The sequence below is a fragment of the Schistocerca cancellata genome, chromosome 8, assembly GCF_023864275.1.
Source record: "Schistocerca cancellata isolate TAMUIC-IGC-003103 chromosome 8, iqSchCanc2.1, whole genome shotgun sequence".
Classification (NCBI taxonomy): domain Eukaryota; kingdom Metazoa; phylum Arthropoda; class Insecta; order Orthoptera; family Acrididae; genus Schistocerca; species Schistocerca cancellata.
The window spans coordinates 575,428,592-575,446,340 of NC_064633.1; the positions used below are offsets into that span (position 1 = coordinate 575,428,592).

The 17,749-nt window shown below is 42.4% G+C and overlaps 1 protein-coding gene across 2 annotated transcripts in view; it reads left to right on the forward strand.

Moving 5' to 3' along the window:
* Window positions 1-17,749, forward strand: part of LOC126094726 (transient receptor potential protein) — a 412,416-nt gene that overhangs the window by 234,574 nt on the left and 160,093 nt on the right. The gene's annotated exons all lie outside the window — the stretch shown is intronic.

Consider the following 17,749-nt stretch of genomic DNA (forward strand, 5'->3'; position numbering starts at 1 on the left):
TAGTGCCCTTTGGAACGCAATGGGTAAGGATTACGCCCTCGCTGTCCCAGAACATGGACACCATCATTTTTTCAGCACTGGCGGTTATCCGAATTTTTTTTGGTGGCGGTGAATCTGTGTGCTTCCATTGAGCTGACTGGCGCTTTGTTTCTGGATTGAAAATTGGCATCCATGTCTCATCCATTGTCACAACCGACGAAAAGAAAGTCCCATTCATGCTGTCGTTGCGCGTCAACATTGCTTGGCAACATGCCACACGGGCAGCCGTGTGGTCGTCCGCCAGCATTCGTGGCACCCACCTGGATGACACTTTCCGCATTTTCAGGTCATCATGCAGGATTGTGTGCACAGAATCCACAGAAATGCCAACTCTGGAGGCGATCTGTTCAACAGTCATTCGGCGATCCCCCAAAACAATTCTCTCCACTTTCTCGATCATGTCGTCAGACCGGCTTGTGCGAGCCCGAGGTTGTTTCGGTTTGTTGTCACACGATGTTCTGCCTTCATTAAACTGTCGCACCCACGAACGCACTTTCGACACATCCATAACTCCATCATCACATGTCTCCTTCAACTGTCGATGAATTTCAATTGGTTTCACACCACGTAAATTCAGAAAACGAATGATTGCACGCTGTTCAAGTAAGGAACACGTCGCCATTTTAAGTATTTAAAACAGTTCTCATTCTCGCCGCTGGCGGTAAAATTCCATCTGCCGTACAGTGCTGCCATCTCTGGGACATATTGACAATAAACGCGGCCTCATTTTAAAACAATGCACATGTTTCTATCTCTTTCCAGTCCGGAGAAAAAAAAGCGGAGGCCTTAGAACTTGAATGCACCTCATACTTTCCGAACAGGAATGGGTAATTTAATTTCCTGTCTTCCATCAGGAAGAGAGGACTTCGAGACTGTGTTTTTATTATACTTCACAGATGTGTTATTATTTATTTATATATTGCTTACTCAACCTGGCCAGATTAGGGCCTTAAGGGCCTCTCTTACATCTTACCAGGAACAACATGTACCAAAGGTTTCAAAAAAAAGAAAAATCTCAGTAAGAAGAGTCATAATAATATTAACAATGACAATAGTAATACTAGCAATAGTTGAAACTAATAGTAATAATAACAACGATAATCATAATAACAATAATAGTGAATGACATAAGGAATTATATAAGTTATTTTAATATATTTGAGTTTATCATTAGAGTTGCCAGAAGTGAAAGAACATAGATGAAGGAGAAGATTGACATGACAGTGACAGTAGAAGATGGGAAACAAATAGAGAACTCTGCTGACAAGAGCAGCGGTGGGCGGGTGGTGGGGGGGGGGGGGGGAGGGTTGGCGAGTTGTGGGGCTGAGGAAATTTGCGAATTTGCGAACAGGGAGACTAACCTGCGGATGTGAGTGCTCCGAGTGTGGGACAGATGGCCTTTTGTGTCCATTAGTTGCCTATTGAAGCTTCAACGAGATTTGGTTTCTCTGATATTTTGTGCAACATTGTTCCAGAGTCGGGTTCCTGATACAGAAAATGATTTAGAGAATATGGCAGTGTTTTGTGCTGATACAGAGAGGATTTTACTTTGTTGAAAGCGGATGTTCCTGCCGTGCTGTAGTGTAAAAGTTGACGATAAATAAGAGACAGTGCAGTGATTGAGAATACGATAGAGCAAGCAGAAGGTATAATAGTCTCTGCACTCATTGGCACGTAGCCATGATAATTGTTTGTAGCAGGAGTCTTATAGCCGAAAAAACGAAAGTTACAAATGTGTTGTGCACAAGCATTCATCGCCAGTTCCAACCTGCGTGAGCTTTCTTATGGAAGTCCTTGAAGAATAGCATCGCCATACTCGAGTATAGCGAATATAAGTGGTTCTAAAAGCTTCTTTTTAAGCTCGAAAGGAAACACTTTTTTACATTTCTTTAGTGAGTGAAGTGACGCTGACACATTTTTACAGAATGCAGTTGTGCGTTCAGTCCAGTCTAGGTGATGGTCCAGAATTACTGCTAAGTTCTTTGCAGTTTAGGATTAATAGTGGAAGAGATTCTCTGTATTCAGGGGTAATGAGACTATTACGAGCGACTAAGATTGCTTGTGTTTTGTGGTTCACGCAATTTCTTGAATGTCATCTGTTCCAAGCGGGGGATAGCATATTATAAGCAAGCTCTAATTTTCAGGGAAACGAAAGTGCTGAACACGATCAGAAATGAAGCAGTCCCTTAATATGGCTGCAGGGGAGGGCCGTTCAAGGTACCGCTCTATGGAGCAGCGTGAGTCCTATCTTTGGAGCCAGGTGCGCGGAGCACACCGCTGTTCTCGTAACGGCGAAGCCAGGCGGTGCTGCGCAAAGCTGACGTATTGTCCTTTTGTGAAAAACTGTGGTGTCGTAAATAGAAGACAGCATATAAAATTGTTTCTACGCAAGTAAATGAACACTCTGGTGAGCAATTAGGGATATGCATACTAAAGAAATCATAAAAAGGAACCGCAATCCTAATTAAACATGTCGAACATTTAATCAAGACACTTATTACAAATGCCAAACAGGTTTTCGAATTCATGAAAACATTGCCAGTAAATAAGGAAGGACAAAATGGATGTAAACACGCACTAAAAACGAAAGTTAATGGATGATGGCAAACCGCAAGGCAAAACTAAGAATCTGAATAACATAGAAAATCTAAGAAATTTATCCACTTCAATTTTCTATTGCTCCTTTCTACATTTGTTTACTTTCTTTGCATAAGAACTTCAATGTTGCGAATGACTGATTTAGCACAGCTGAGTTTGAAGCCCATTTCAGACGATAATCTCATATGGAGCATCTCAGTCTTCTTTTACTCCGTTTCGTTAAAGAAAATAACTGGTCATAATTGTACGTTGATCCAAACACACTAAGCATCCGTGCTGCATGCCTACGAAGTTTCGGGTAGCGTTTCTGTGACAAATGTTTGTAAAAGTCACTTCAAGTCTTTCTGCTTCAATTCTGAATCGCACCGAAGGTCTATGATTTCGATTTGCGAAGGATAGCTTATAGAATCGACGTCCACAGAGTACGGACTAGCAAAATTTCCTGTACCTGTTTCCAAGCGGGAAATATCAGTGAATATTCTCTCATATTCATTGCGCAAGTTTCTTAAAAGATCTTCATACTCTCCATAATCTGCAACAATGGCAACGTTTGTTAATGCTGACAGTTTCGGAAAGTAAGAGACGTTTCTAGCCTCCAGCTGCCTTTCTCAGAGCGACAGTATCATCGTTAATGCCTTTATTTTGTCACAAAAATGGATGGTGAGTTAGTTAGTTAGTTAGTTACGTGTTCCATTGATCAACAGCACGGAAATCCGTTACGATGTGGAACTTGTCAAATGCATAAGAAATGCGCACAGGAAATAAGTTTTTTTTTTTTTGTTTACATTATAGTGTTATACCTAAATATTTCTATTATCTATCCCATTGCCTTAAATGGCACAAAATGCATATATTATATCTCCAGATTTATTTACTCATATTCAAGAATTCATCTATGGTATAGAAGGAGTTGTCAAGGAGGTATGATTTCAATTTGTTTTTGAAACTATTACTGCTGTCTGTCAGACATTTTATTTCATCTGGTAATTTATCAAAAAGTTTTGTAGCAGCATTTTTACCCCTTTTGTGCCAAAGATAGGTTAAGTAAAGGATAGTGAAGGTCTTTCTTTTTTCTGGTATTGTAATCATGAATATCGCTGTTGATTTTAAACTGGTCCATGTTGTTGAGAAAAAATTTAATTACTGAGTAAATGTACTGTGAAGCAGTTGTAAGAATTCCTAACCTTTTAAACAGATGCCTACAAGATGTGCGACTATGAACCCCACACAGTATTCTAACTACTTTATTTTGAGCAGCGAATACCTTTTGCCTAAGTGTTGAGTTGCCCCAGAATATTATTCCGTATCACATCAGAGAATGGAAGTATGCAAGTATGTTAGCTTACTAATTTCTACATCCTCAAAATTGGCAATTATTCTGATTGCAAAAGTTGCTGAACCTAGTCGCTTTAGGAGATCCAAAATATGACTTTTCCAGTTAAGATTCTCATCTATATGTACATCCAAAAACTTAGTATGCTCTACCCTGGCTACTGACTCCTTTTGATGTGTTATGTTTATTGAAGGAATTATACTTTTTGCAGCAGAAAATTGGATGCACTGTGTTTTTCCAAAGTTCAGAGCAAGCCCCTTCTTTTCCAAAGACCTTATTTGTATCATTTTCTATCAGACTTTCTTTTTCTGGATTAATTATTATGCTTGTATCATCAGCAAACAGTGTAAGTTCAGCATCTTGTTTCAAATAAGTAGGGAGGTCATTCACATATATCAAGAACAGGAAGGAACCCATGATCGCACCTTGTGGAACACCTAATGTAATTTCACCCCAGTTAGATAAAATGACAAACTCCTTTGAATCACTTGAAGCATATAAAGAGACTTTTTGCTTCCTGTTCTGTAGATATGACTTAAACCACTCATATGCTGTTCCATTTATACCATAGAATTGTAATTTCTCTAACATGGTTCACACAATCAAATGCTTTGGATAAGTCACAGGATATTCCTACTGGTGACATTTTACTATTTAAAGATGTTGAGATGGATAACCACTCCTGAGTACATTACCTTCTCAAAGATTTTTGAAAATGCTGTAAGCAAGGATACTGGCTGGTAATTATTGACATCTGTGGTTTCCCCCTTTTTGTAGAGAGGCCTGACAATGGCATATTTTAACATGTCTGGAAAAATACCCTGAGACAGTGATGCATTACATATGTGACTCAAAACATCAGCTGTAATTGCTCCACATTGTTTTAATAACTTGTTAGAGATGTCATCTGCTCCAACAGAACATTTATTTTTCAAAGATTTAATAATTTTCCATATTTCACAAGAGGTTGTTAGATGAAACTTAATCTGACTAAAATTTTTCAAAACTGGCTCTTCTATGTACTGCCTGGCTTTCTTTTTTGAACTATTCTCAGCAATTTTTTCTCCTACACTTTAGAAGTGATTGTTAAATACATTGGCTACCTGTGTAGTTTTGGTTAAGACGGTCTCATTCTCTTTAACAGTAATACTACCTACACCAGTGGTTACTTTTCCTGTCTCCCTTCTAACAACATTACATACTGATTTGATTTTATTCCTGGAGTTGTTAATTTCTTCTGTAACATACATATTTCTTGATTTCCTTACAACTTTTCTCAGTATTACAATGAAATGAACACCCTTAGCTGCTTACAGGCGTTGACATACGTCAACGGGGACAGATGAAAATGTGTGCCCCGACCGGGACTCGAACCCGGGATCTCCAGCTTACTCCTGCGACTGCGACTCCTGCGACTGCAGTCGCGCTATCCTCTGTGTCCTCGGTGGCTCAGATGGATAGAGCGTCTGCCATGTAAGTAGGAGGTCCCGGGTTTGAGTCTCGGTCGGGGCACACATTTTCATCTGTCTCCGTTGACGTATGTCAACGCCTGTAAGCAGCTAAGGGTTCATTTCATTGTAATTTCATTCTAACGAGCTGCATGGTCACCGACATGTCCGAAAGAACAGATACCATCTTAGTAAATTTTCTCAGTATGTTACAATAATTTTTATAGTGTAAAACTACTTCTGGATCTTTACTAATTCTTGCTGTCTCATATAGTTTTCTTTTTCTTTCTGAAGACACTTTAATACCCGTAGTAATCCAAGGTTTCTTTGAAAAGTTTGTGGTGTTACATTTACAATTTTCTTTGGAAAACAATGTTCAAAAAGGGATATAAATTTATCAAGAAATATGCTGCATTCATCATTAGCATTTGGCTCATTATATACATCTTCCCAGTTTACGTTTCCTAAACTTTCTCTGAAGTGATCTATACATACCGGGCTGATCACCCTCACACTTTTACTTAATGGTTTCTGAAGTGTGCGCCCTCGTAGGTTTTGTAAGTTAGTCAGTCGCGCATCATGGTCAGAAAATCCATTTACCACAGGGAAAGCATGTGTTTGTTCTACATCCTCTTGCTGTACAAATACATTATCTATTGAAGTACTACTGTCCTGAGCTATACGTGTAGGGAAATTGATCACTGATTCTAAGTTATATGTTGTTAACAACACTTCTAGTTCACTTTTGCTATCAGAATTGCTTAGAAAGTTAACATTGAAATCACCACAGATTAATAACTTCTTCTTCTTGTCTGACAGACAGCATAATAGGGAGTCAATTTTTTTTATGAATAGCTCTCAATCTCCTAGTGGAGAGCTGTACACTGTTACTAATATTAACACAACATTATCTAGCTGAAGTTCACATGCACAAACCTCAGAGTGCTGATCAATACAAAATTTGCTTACTTCAACAGTTCCCTATTTATACCCTTGTTTTATGAAAATGACAACTCCTCCTCTATTCATACTAGATCTACAAGTGTAAGATGCTAATTTACACCCATTTATACCGACATTTTCCATCCTCACAGTTACATGGTGCCCAAACAGACAAAGTATATCAATCTCATTCTTATTTTTGAGATCATCTAAACACATTATCAGCTCATCTACTTTATTTTTTATTCCCCTGATATTTTGGTGAAGTAAGTTAATACCACCTTTAAATTTATCCCTATTTGCTGTGCATGAAGTTCCTTTTCTTCTATTTTCCTTGGTTGCTGTCTGCCTGGAATTTGGCTTTAAACTAAAAAACCTGTCTGCTTGGTCCCAATAACCACAGGTATCACCCATTGTGTGGCTGTGGCCCCCCTTGCAGTATCTGCTAATAGAGAAGCTAAATTATCTTTCCCCTTCCTATTAAGGTGCAGGTCATGTGTAGTGTAACCCGACCTACCAATAGCATCAATTGGAACAACACTCATGTGAGACTTTGCCGGTGTCTGGAGCATCCTGTTCAGCTCAGTGTTAACACGCTTTACAGCAGTGTTTACCCAGGGCTGATCATGGCGCTGAGAGACCTCCACAAACTCCACATTCATGTGCCCAGTTTCTGCTCCTATTTTATCCAGGTCACTCCTAAACTATATCTAGGATTCATAGCCAGGCTGTTTCCTGCTCCCCCAACTATAATTACCTGATCTTCCTCCTCAAAGTCCTTGCATAGCTGACCTAAGTTTTCTGTCACCTGGCTAAGGCGAGCACTTGGTTTCACAAAACTTGTGACCTGGTACTATCTATCTATCTATATCCAAATCCCGCTCCAGGTACTGCCGGGTCTGGGTGCTGACGAGTCCTCTCCATTTGGCTCGGTCCTCCCACCACTTTTCTTCCTCCACTTGCTGCCAGGTCACACCTCTCCTTTCAACAGATATTCTCACTCCCATTTTCCACCGTGTTCTTGGGCGCCCTCTAGGTCTTTTCCCATCCATCTTTAGTTCTTCCATAATTTTGGGGAGTCTCTGCCCATGCATCCTCTTAACATGCCCATACCATCTTAATCTCTTTCTTTCAATTTCTTCTCTCATACTTTTTTGTTTGAGGTCCTTTCTAATCTCTACATTCCTTACTCTGTCCATTCTTGTCTTTCTCTACAAGCTACTCTACTGCTCTGAGAAATTTCATTTCCCCTGCTTGCAGTCTCTACATTCCTTACTCTGTCCATTCTTGTTTTTCCCTTAACTGCTCTGAGAAATTTCATTTCCCCTGCTTGCAGTCTGCTCCCTTTCTGTCATTGTCCATGTTTCTTCACCATAGGTGACAATAGGGATATATTGCTTTCAAAACACTGACCTGGTACTCTGTCCCTAATTTCTCCTGAAGCTGTTGGCCCACACCCCTCCCATGATTGCTGCCTATAAGCAGAATTCTTCTTTTCCTATTCTGGTTTGAGCCCAACCTGTCTTTTTTCTTCAAGCTAGTATTCTGCTTCAACCTACATTCAACTACATCTGAAAAAGGCCCTTCCTCCACTACTTCATATAGCAAACTGAATTTCAGAAGTTTCATCAATTGTTTCCCTTTTTTGCCCTTTGCTTGCTTCCTTTTCCCAGGGCCCAGAGTCCTTTTCTTCCCTTAGCTTACATAATTCCAAATTCGCGATTTCTAATTCAGCCTTAAGGGCACAAATCTTTGCCTCCTGTTCCACAATTTTTCTGCCCTTTCTACATAACCTACACTGCCATGGAAGAGCCTCATTATCTACTCTCGTTTCCTCTCCGCTGCACTCGCCCCAGTGAAACCACCACGTACAGTCTATACAGGACACCCCCTCTTTCAGATTTCTATGGCAACCACCACACTTGTCTCACAATAGACAATATCCTTCCCTTGAAGTGACACAAACAAGTGGCGAAGATGCCCTATCACATCAGTTAAAAAGGCTAAATCACAAATCCATCTATCATACGACAGTTCAGAAACACTGTCTCCTTTCATTTCCATGAATGACGATTTTTTTTGGCACTGGTCCATAAAGCGGTCTAGAACTTTAGCACATATGAGCCAGGTCTCCTCACAGTGATACTCACAACCGACATCGTCCAGAAACGCTTTGAACAAGCGATGATTGAATCATTTTTCTCGAACAGAATCAGTGATTTTCACAACTAAGCTCTCTAGATTATTCAGTTTTAAGCTTTTGGACCACAAATGTTGTTGATAAGTCAGGCAATCAGGGATAACCAGGAGATCATGATTCTTCATTTTATCTGGAAGTGCCCTTTTAAGCCGCTGATTTCGGCAGTCGTAGCTGAAGCACCGGCTGTTTCTACGGAAGTTAGTAATTCCCACGGCATACCAGACTTCTCCATAACCTCTTCAAATACATCGAACTTGTCTTGACATGTTTTGTCCTTCAGTGGGATGAAATATAACAACTCCTCGAGAACTTCCATCATTTTGTTTACCGTCCTAATGAAATTAATCAGCTGTACTGTGTGTGACAAGTCAAGAAAATACCACACCCCTTTTAATATTCATTGTCAACTGTGCCTCTAAATCTTCTGCTAGTTCTTCAGTTCGGTATATAACAGACGCTCGAGAAAGTGACACGGACTATAGCTGCGGAACCAGTTGCAGGCACAGTTCTTCCACAGCTGTCACAAGGCATTCTTTAGTCTATTCACCTTCAGCAGTTGACTTCAAGTTCGCAGCTACCTAATTCTCACAGAGAAGTTTCTTCCAGGATGGTCAACGTCTCGTAAATAATATGAAATATTTTTATCAAATAATTTCAATAGCACGAGCTCTCAAAACTGACATGGTAATTGTTGAAACGAATCAGTTTTGTCTTATTCCTTCCATTGGTACCATATTACAAAGAAAACTTATTATTAAATGGAAACTTACTTCGTTTGAAAGCTGGCTTTCAGTTCAAGGATTATTTCCCCCCGTTCGTCGTCGATATTTTTGTCGTACTCTGCGCGTGATTACTGCATAGTGGTTTATGCTACGTGACACTAATAGTTTTAAAAGACCGTCGTGTTCAGTAAATAAGTATAGATCCTCGGAAATACCATCAAAACAAGTTGGAGCTGAGAGCCTGCTGTTGGAGCTGCTCGTTGCTACTGCCACGTCTGAGTATTCCGACGTCTGGGACTGGCGGACGACACGGCCCGCGCCCATTCCGTCGCTGTTTACTTCTCGCGACTCCGCGCTCCCAATCGACTTTGCTGGACAGCCCTGTTATAGGGGAAGGTGGGATAAAGTGCCCAGGATGGGAAAAACGGCCGTTGCGTATATTTTCCACTGAGTGGTGCTGCTGTCTGCCGAGAAATGGTCATACTAGTTCTATCATGTATCTCAGATAGTCAAGGGCGATGAAACTTGGATATCGTACAACACCCCTGTAACAAAACATCATCAGACCAGTCGCTGATTTTGACAGAGGAAGCGTGTGCCGTTATTTTTTAGCAAAAACTTCTTTGGTTTTCAGTCGTCTGATGTAAGTCATTTATATTACTCTCGTTGGAGAAGGATGAGCAGAGTATTGTTTAAAGTGCCGTCGACGTCGTTAGATGACCAAGGCACCCTCCCGCCTCCGTCTCCTCAAGCTCCTTTCTGGCCACACATGGGGTCTGGACCCCTCCACCATCCTCCACACCTATAAATCTCTCAACCGCCCTATCCTCTGCTACGCCCACCCTGCATGGATCTCCACCCCTCCAACCTTTCACAAATCCCTTCAAATCCTGGAACGCCATGCACTCCGCTTCGCCTATCGCATCCATCTCCCCTCCCCCACGCGCATCCTGTATGACCTTATTCCGTTCGCTCACCTCCTCCTTTTCCCCGAATGGATACAGATCCTCTACACCTCCTGTAAACTCGATCCCCCTCACCCGCTTGTCTCTCCCATCCTATCCCACCCCATCCGCTGCTCTGCGTTTGTTCCTACTTCCAGACTGCTCTCCATCTCTCCACTCTCCATACCCTCGCCCAAGGTGGCTTCCACCAACTCCCCCTCCCTGATGATGCCTCCCATCTACCCCTCCTACCAACTTTGATCCTCCCCTTCCACACCCTGTATTTTTTCCTTAGGCCACCCTCTCTCCCTTCTCTCCCTCCTCCCTTCCACCACCCCCTCCTCCCCACGGGCTTCCCCTACCCCCCCCCGTATCTTCTTTCTTCCCCCTCCCATCTCCTCTGCCACTGGCATCTACACCGTCCCCTCTCCCTCCTCCCCCACCTTTTCCCCTTTTGGCAGGTGCCTGGACTCGTACATGTGAAGTGAACATTCGCGCGCCGGAGATCATCGCTATCGTTTGTGTGTCCGGTCGTGTTATTGCTTCAGTGTTTCACCGCCAACGCTCCATTGTTCACGTGTATCATTTCAGTCATCAGTGTTCGTGTACAAGTGCTGAACGTTTTTTCTTCTACTACACCTATGAACGGCTCCGTGTTTTTTACTAATGTGTCTACTGTTTTTTTAACCACCATTCTGTTTTGTTTTTCTGTATCTTCCTTGTGTCTATTTGTACTGTCTGTGACCGAAGAACGGCGTAATATTGCCGCTGGCGGCCCACCTTTTATATAAGGTGTTAAAATAACAATAAAGAAAAAGAAAAGATGTCCTTAGAGACGGAGCACAAGCTTAGATTACAGAAGGACGGAGAAGGAAAACGGCCGTGCCCTTTCGAAGGAACCATTATTCTCGTTGCCTAACTTGTATATAGAGTAATACTTTTTTACAATGTCAATGTTTGAACAACGTCTTTAGACACACAAATGTAATTCTCTGTTGATTCTTTCGGTTTGACAGTTTCATCTGAGAACCATTAACTCTGACATGCCTACCTGTTGGGAAAAATGGCCATGTTGCTCGCTGAGAAAATGGCCAAGGCCTTTAATAAGAGTTAGTTACTTTCCTATATCACGTTAAATACGATACAGGATCATTCTTATTAACGTTTAAAAACCCTCGGAGCAACGTAGATGACGCTGAGTAATTTTATATGGGGGACATATGTCAGGACACTCCCCAAAAGTGGACGGCAAATGTGTTGAACGTGTGACGTCAGCAGACGACGTACCTTGATTGGGCTTGTCGATCCTGGTCGTGCCAGGAGATTGCAGTGCTACACATCGCTCCGGTAGGCTATTTCGTTTTCGAACACCTTTTGTACATGTGATCTGTTGTAAACGTAGAACTTACGAAACTATTGTCCTGCCTGAAACCAAGCAAAATCTCTTCTAATGTTGTGCTTCTTATCTTTTGTCCATTCTTTTTTTGTTTACAGACTTTCTTTAATTAAGAATCCGTAGGTCATTTACTGATAGCGATGTAATTCGAAAGCTTGTACTTATGTACTTGTGACGCAGTACGGTACGTTTTAGCTGTACGGTACTTTGTACTTAACCGGTGAAGATCTGGATATTAGTAAATAAAATAAGAAATGTTACCTCAATGTAAACACGTAAGTGTCTAACACAATTCAAGAAAACACTGCCCGCAAGACACTAGCCTCGAACTCTGAGCCCCACGCGATAAGGTCGCACACACGGTCCCTGAGCCACGCCGACGTGGAAACCTGACCTGGTCAGGATGCTCAGGTGCGACGGACCGATGGGCTCCACCGCTGCACGTGCGGGGACGTACGTCATCTGGTGACGTCACATGTTCAACTTTTGTCGTCCACTTTCGGGATGTTTCTAGACATTTGTGGCCCCATGTGTCCTGTATTAAATTACTTATCTCGTCGTCATCTACGTCGCTTTGCGGTTTTCCAAACGTTAATAAGAACACCCTATAGACCATAATGACTTGTAAACCCTTTTATACACAAAGCTATTATCCACCATTCTATAAGTTTCTGACAATTTTGAATTAGTTAATTTTCATTCTCCGTTTTCTTGTATTTGTCCGAATACAAAAATTCGGTTGAAACTGGTCTGCTGCATCCGCTCGGTGTTGTTTCAGGATGTCTAACAAATATGTTCGGAATCAGATCCCAATGCGACGGCACGGCACTGCCGCTGTCACCGGCCTTCCTTAGACAGGGAAAAGTGGTCCCTGTGTGAGCCTGTTAGCAGACTGGATTCGCATTCGGGAAGACGACGGTTCAGACCCGCTTCCCGCCATCCTGACTTAGGTTTTTCGTCATTTTCCTAAATCGTTTCAGGCCAATGCCGGGATGGTTCCTTTGAAAGGGCGCGGCTGACTTCCTTCCCTGTCCTTCCCTAACTCGATGGGACCGACGACCTCGACATTTGGCCCCTTCCCCCAAACCAACCAACCGACTAATCTGTAAGTCTTTAGAAAAATTCCTATAGTTCCTATACATCATATGATTTTTCGCTTAAAAATATATGATGTGATACCTTTTAATATCTACATTCAAAATGCATAAGCGGCAAGGTTCACCATCGTTTGGCGAAAATTCAGTTTCCCTTAGAGTGACCACTTTACTCCAACTTCCCCCATGTACCATTCAATCCACACCTCTGTCAATGATAAATTCTCATTGCTCCTCTCACTGAGAGAAACTTTAGATCAGTATGTCAGAGGTTGGATACGTTGAACCACTGTGTTGCAACTCTGCCCCAGGGGACAGAAGCGCTCGCAAAGGTCTCAGCTCGTATGCCGGCAGATAAACACGTAATTACACCATGAAAATCCTGGTGTCCTGTTGAGGGTCTTGTACGGCACCCCAGTTTAAAAGCTTGCTGCATTAGGTGGGAGTTAACAGGTCAACGTCCTAGGCGATGACGGCCTGCTAGAGGCTAAGTTGTAGACACCTTATTCGGCGTTTGGAAAGAAGACGCTCTGTTTGCGTAAATAAAACGAGAATTACGAAAATCGTGTAGAGATCACAAATGGGTTACAGTCTTAACCTCTCTGGACGAAACAAATGGGAGTTTGAAGAATTTCAATGTCACTACAAAGATAGGATCTGCTGTTGATGAACAGAGATGAGAGTTCTTATATTACTTACAAGCAGGCTATACTTTGTTCAATTAAGTTTCAGGTGTGCAGCCACAAGAAATCTCCTTCTTCTTCTTCTAATATTTCGGCTGTATACCGTCCGGCCATCTTGAGAGTGAGTCGCAAGACTGCCGCTCCAGTTTTTATTTTACTTTTTTTTTCTTTATTGTGATTTTGATCACCTTACACAAAGGCGGGCTGTAAGCAGCAGAGTACGCCGCTCTTCAGCCTTGAGTTTTACAATAAGTATTACATATAGGTGGCACAGAGAACACAATCAAAACGGCAGGCAAAAAATGTAGACACTAAAAAACAAAAAAACAGGGAGCCGTTCACGCTGGACGAGAAATATCACTAACACTAGTTGACACGGCGCACATAACATGGATGACGGCGACGGCACACGTGAACAGTGATGGCGTGACGGCGAAAGAACACGAAACACAAAACGACGTCACACACACGAGACACTGATGGCGAAGATCTCCGGCGCGCGAATGTTCACTGAGCGTGTGCGAGTACGGGGACCTGCCAAGAGAGGAGGAGGAGGAAGGGGAATGGGAGAGCAAGAGGGGAGAGCAGAGATGCCACGGGCAGGGGAGAGAGGGGCCGCTCCAGTTCCTTTTTTTTTCTTCTTTTTTCAATGTGTGCCCCCCCCCCCCCCCCCCCCCCGCCCCGCTACTGCGCATGCGGCCACAGATGCAAATGCGCCAGAGACGTTGGTCGGCGGCAGAGGCGTGCATAATGCGGGAGATGTATCTATGACTCCGCAGTCGATCTGTGTCGTCATATCGATGTATCATTGTGAGCTGCACTGTGACGACGTCTTTTTGAGTTTGTTACAACTACACTTTGTCAGACCCCAAATTAATTATTCTCCGATGGTAAGAAAATATTGGCCTCAGGTGACTATGATTTAAAGTTCACGACAAAGAAAGGCTACAGGAACTAAACAACGTAACATTTATCATAGATGGAAAGGCTATAGAGGAATTTCAAAATTTTAAAATCTGGGATTTATAAAGTCAGACCAGGGTTCCAGTAAATGTGAAATAAGGCAGAGGACACCACAAGCTAAAGAACGAATAAATCAGCTGAATTACATCACATAAAATTAAGAAAAAGACAAAAAAAATGCTGTATTAACCAAGAATACGAAGCATTTGTGTACACGTTGCGGAATCCTGCAAAATGACAACTGAAAAAGTCTTCAAGCCATCTATATGAATTTTTTTAGAAGTAGAGTTTCAAGACGAGAGACAATTTCAAATAAACAAATCAGGAAGCGAATGAAAACTCTTACGTACAGAAACGGCCTATAGAGCTGCAAAAAACTCGAAGAAAAGTGGCACAGAAAGTGTTAATAGATGGTTCAAATGGCTCTGAGTACTATGGGAATTAACATCTCAGGTCATCAATCCCATAGAACTTAGAACTACTTAAACCTAACTAACCTAAGGACATCACACTCATACATGCCCAAGGCAGGATTCGAACCTGTGACCGTAGCAGTCGCATGGTTCCGGACTGAAGCGCCAAAACCGCTCGGCCACCGCGTCCGGCAAGCGTTAATATTAATAAAACATTCGTACGTAAACTGCTAATGTCATGAATGCACAAATGATGAACTCACTGATCGTTAGCACATGTGCTTAATTCATTCATAGATAAACTTCATGTAGTCGAATTACAGCTTGGTACAGGAAGCCTAACATTTCTGGGGTGTCTTACATCCTTAGATTTACGTCCAGACATATATTTTTTTTGTTTAGCAATAAAACACAGATTCGATACAATTTTTAGGACCTACGTAGCTTAAAAGATGATATTATTAAGTGCCTCTTTTTCGCTGACCACGAAATGCAGAAGAGAAAACTGTCTTGTGTACAGTCAATCTCTCTTCTGTAATGAAAGGAATAAATGATACAGTTTCACGACAACACCTACTCTTCTGCTCCTAGCCAGATCTCGCCATCCGACGCCAATATTTTGTCGCCTTTAAATAAAAGGGAAACCTCCTTCTCACGAAAGCAACAAAAGTTTATATTTACCTTAATTCGACTTTTACCAGTAAACGCAGCCATTAGCAATCATGTATCTCTTGATAGGACATCTACACTATGCGATCAAAAGTATCCGGGCACCAGGCTGAAAACGACTTACACGTCCGTCGTGCCCTCCATCGGTAAATCTGGAATTCGGTATAGTTTGGTCCACCCTTAGACTTGATGACAGCTTCCACTCTCGCAGGCCTACCTTCAATCAGGTGCTGGAAGGTTTCTTGAGGAATGCCAGCCCATTCTTCGCGGAGTGCTCACTGAAGAGAGGTTTCGATGTCTGTCGGTGAGGCCTGGTACGAAGTCGGCTGTGCAAAACATCCCAAAGGTGTTCTATAGGATTCAGGTCAGGACTCTGTGCAGGCCAGCCCATTACAGGGATGTTATTGTCGTCTAACCACTCCACCACAGGCCGTGCATTATGAACAGGTGCTCGATCGTGTTGAAAGATGAAATCGCCATACCCGAATTGCTCTTCAACAGTGGGAAGCAAGAAGGTGCTTAAAACATCAATGTAGGCCTGTTCTGTGATAGTGCCCCGCAAAACAACGAGGAGTGCAATCCCCCTCCATGAAAAACACGACCACACCATAACACCACAGCCTCCGAATTTTGCTGTTGGCACTACACACGTTGGCAGATGACGTTCACCGGACATTCGCCATACCCACACCCTGCCATCGAATCGTCACACTGTGGTCCGTGATTCATCACCCAACACAACGTTTTTCCTCTGTTCAGTCGTCCAATGTTTACGCTCCTTACACCAAGAGAGGCGTCGTTTGGCATTTACCGGCGTGATGTGTGGCTTATGAGCAGCCGCTCGACCATGAAATCCACGTTTTCTCACCTCCCGCCTAACTGTCATTGTACTTGCGCTGGATCCTGATACAGTTTGGAATTCCTGTGTGGTGGTCTGGATAAATGTCTGCCTATTACACATTACGACCCTCTTCCAGTGTCGGCGGCCTCTGTCAGTCAACAGACGAGGTCGGCCTGTACGCTTTTGTGCTGTAAGTGTCCCTTCACGTTTCCACTTCACTATCACATCGGAAACAGTGGACCTAGGGATGTTTAGGAGTGTGGAAATCTCGCTTACAGACGCATGACACAAGTGACACCCCATCACCTGAACACGTTCGAAGGCCGTCAGTTCTGCGGAGCGTTCCATTTTCCTCTCTCACGATGGCTAATGACTACTGAGGTCGCTGATATGGAGTACCTGGCAGCAGGTGGTAGCACAATGCACTTAATATGAAAAACGTATGTTTTTGGTGGTGTCCGGATACTTGTGATGACATAGTGTATGTACCAGCATAAGTATAGTAATTGTAATGTTTCAGATGCACCTGGAGATGGGGCTGTTCCCCTGTTGTGCTCTCCTTTTATTGGAAAATAAAATTCAACTGTATGTGGATGTTATCAGTCACGAATAATATTTTGCAACCACACTAAAAACGCTTAAAAAACCACCACAGGCTAAACCCCGTTCGAAAGCAAGATCCACATCGCTTTCAACCTTATTTGAACAGCAACTTCTGGATATGATCTCATACCTTATACAAACCGTCTCTATATTACTAAAAAAGTGTAAGTGTTGCCGTTGAATCTGAACCATATCTAGAAAATATGGATTTATGTACTCCCCTCCGTAGCAAGTGACAGATACAGAAGGGCGTTGGTGTTGTAGGTGAAACCAATAAAATACGAAGGGTATGTGGAAAAGCAGAACCCCATCAAAACAGCAGAAAGATCGTTGTGGATGGGAACGTCTATTGATAGAATGTTTTCTAGTTGCCTATCGGGTTTTGGAGACAAAGTTATTCTTCGTTACAGCAACAAAAATTGTAAAAAATTTGCTGGAGGAATAAGGCACGAGGGTAAGAAGCAAAGGACGCGTACTTACTACATTAGAGAGGACGGCTGTTGTCGCAATACTAAATACAAGATGCCTGATAATTCCAGAAAAAAAATTTTGTCTGTGACTGTTTTTAATAACACATCCAATTCCATCTATATACGGTATTTTGCAGGTACCGGTTCTTACGCAGAAAATGGTAATTCTGTTGCATAGAACCTAACGTTTCATAAAGGAGAAATGTCTCCATCGCGTCCTTGTTATCAATAATGATTGCCTCTAATGTACGAAGGAGAGCGACTGTCAAGCGTACAAAATGGCCAGAATCGTGCAAGAATGGTTTGAGGAGTGTGACAGTGTACATACGGTAAGTCTTCGCCATCACATTCGCCTGATCTGGACTCGATGGAACACATTTGGGTCGTTATC